This window comes from Erinaceus europaeus, chromosome 14 (assembly GCF_950295315.1).
Source record: "Erinaceus europaeus chromosome 14, mEriEur2.1, whole genome shotgun sequence".
NCBI classification, from domain to species: Eukaryota; Metazoa; Chordata; class Mammalia; order Eulipotyphla; family Erinaceidae; genus Erinaceus; species Erinaceus europaeus.
The window spans coordinates 58,379,414-58,382,191 of NC_080175.1; positions in this window are offsets into that span (position 1 = coordinate 58,379,414).

Sequence of the window (2,778 nt, forward strand, 5' to 3'; positions counted from 1 at the left end):
AGTGCAGCAGGTGAATCATACGTGTCACAAAGCACAAGGACCTGCTAAAGGATCCCGGTTTGAGCCCCTGGCTCCCCACCTTCAGGGGGTCCCTTAACAGGCTGTGAAGCAGGTCTGCATGTGTCTTTCTCTCGCTCTCTCTTCCCCTCCTCTCTCCATTTCTCTCTGTCCTATCTAACAACAATGGCATCAATAACAATAATAACTACAATAATAATAAAAATCAAGGGCAACAAAAGGGAAAATAAAAAAATAGATAAAAAAATAAACATGGTGAGATATGCCATCAGGGCCTGGGGACACAGCATAACAGTTATGAAAAAGATTTTTATGCCTGAGGATCCAAAGTCCCAGGTTCAATCCCCATCCCCACTATAAGCCATGTGTAACTTTTCTGTGTCTCTTTCATTAATAAAGAAAAGGAGATATGACATTAACATTCTCTCAGCTACTCAGGTTACCCAGATTCTTCTCCTCTTCAAAGATATGTAACTAGGCACCAAAACTTGGGAGTTTTTGTTTTTGTCATTTTTTTCCCTTTATTGGGGGGATTAATAGTTTACATGAAGCAGAAAATAGATGTATAGTTCCTTAATCTTTTTTTTTAATTCCTTAATCTAACCTGCACTCATATTTCCCTGTTGTCTAATGACAAAGGGGGCAATTGCTGCTGCCCCTTACCCCCACTGGCTGAGCCAAACAGCACCAGGGGGCATCCTGTGAGATGAGAGCTGTTAGCACCAGGGGGCATCCCTTGGGATAAGAGCTGTTAAAACAGCCGGCACCAGGGGGAGGGGCAATTCCCGCCCTAGATAAATTCCATATCCTCTTTGGTCTAGTTGCTTTGCATCTAAATAACACATCGATATATATATATATTTTTTGACACATCCCTGTGAAAGATCTTTCATCTTGTCCTCTTCTTTGAAATGAAAATGTAACCAGGATGTAACCTGTTGAAAAATGTTATTTAAACCTGTGCTGTTCTTTGTTCAGGGCAGAGAAACATTCTGAAGGGATGTTTCTATTCTCTTGCCCACTAGTATAATAAAATTCCTCTCTTTTCACCATAATTTCAGTTTAAGGTTTGTGTTTGGGCCTAATTTCTGCAATATACAGTCAGTGGTAAAATACAGTAGTTTGTACATGTATCACATTTCAGTTTTCCACAGAACACTCTATCCCCCTACCTAGGTCTTCTGCCATCATGTTCCAGACTTGAATACTTCTCCCCCCCGCCCAGAGTCTTACTTTGGTGCAATAAAAGTTTTAAACATTTGATACAGAGAAACTGAAAAAACAGGGGTTGGGGGGGAGGAGAACTGGAACCAATTTCCACTTGTGAAGCTTTCCCTTTGTAGGGGTGGGACCATGGGGCTTGAACTAGATCCTTGAACATAACATGCTCACAATCACTGGATCCTGCCATTATGTTTTTTTTTTTTTTTCCTGCCATTATGTTTTTAAAAAATTTTTTGTTTTGTTTTGTTTCCCTTTTGTAAAGACAGAGTGCAAGAGATCACAGCCCAAAAACTCCCACCAGTACATTGGGGGCTGGGCATGAACCTGGGTTGCATGCATAGCAAAGAGAACTTTAGCCATGTGAGCTATTTTGCTAGCCCCCAGTGTTTATAGTCTTAAGTGCAAGACTCACTTTATACCTAATTAGTAACTTTGTAACTGATTTAAGTTCATAAAGTCTTCTGGGTCCAATTTACCCTCCCAACCACCACGACATTCATCTGAATTGTTTTATTTCCCTTGTTTTAAAAATCTTGTTGGGCGCAAAGTGCAAGGACCAGCTTAAGGATCCCGGTTGGAGCCCCCAGCTCCCCACCTGCAGGGGAGTCGCTTCACAGGCGGTGAAGCAGGTCTGCAGTCTTGTCTTTCTCTCCCTCTGCCTTCCCCTCCTCTCCCCATTTCTCTCTGTCCTGTCTAACAACGACAACATCAATAATAACTACAACAATAAAACAATAAGGGCACCAAAAGGGAATAAATAAATATTTAATAATAAAAAAAATCTTGGGAGCTTAAGTGCAGATGGTGCAAAGTGTAAGGACTGGCAAGGATCCCAGTTCCAGCCTCCAGCTCCCCACCTGCAGGGGAGTTACTTCACAGGCAGTGAAGCAGGTCTGCAGGTGTCTTGTCTTTCTCTCCCCCTCCTCTTTCCATTTCTCTCTGTCCTATCCAACATCATCATCATCAATAATAACTACAACAATAAAGCAAGGGCAACAAAAGGGAATATTTTTTTTTTTTTAAATCTTGTTGGGAGTCGGCTAGTAGAGCCACGGGTTAAGTGCATGTGACGCAAAGTGCAAGGACTGGAGTAAGGATCCCAGTTCGAGCCAGGCTCCCCACCTTCAGGAGAGTCACTTCACAGGCAGTGAAGCAGGTCTGCAGGTATCTGTCTTTATCTCCCCTTCTCTCTCTCTCTTCCCCTTCTCTCTCCATTTCTCTCTGTTCTATCCAACGACATCAATAATAATAATAACTACAACAATGAAACAAGGGCAACAAAAGGAAAAATCTTTTTTAAAAAATCTTATTGCTTGCCTCTCAAACATTTAACAGTCTTACAATTCTTGGCTTTTTCACTTTGCCTTGGGTCTATTACAATTGAATCAAAACAAGCAAAACTTGAGCATACTTCTTTTTTTAAAAAAAATTCCTTTTTATTGCCCTTGTTTTATAGTTGTAGTTATTATTCTTGTTATTTATGTCATCATTGTTGGATAGGACAGAGAGAAATGGAGAGAGGAGGGGAGGACAGAG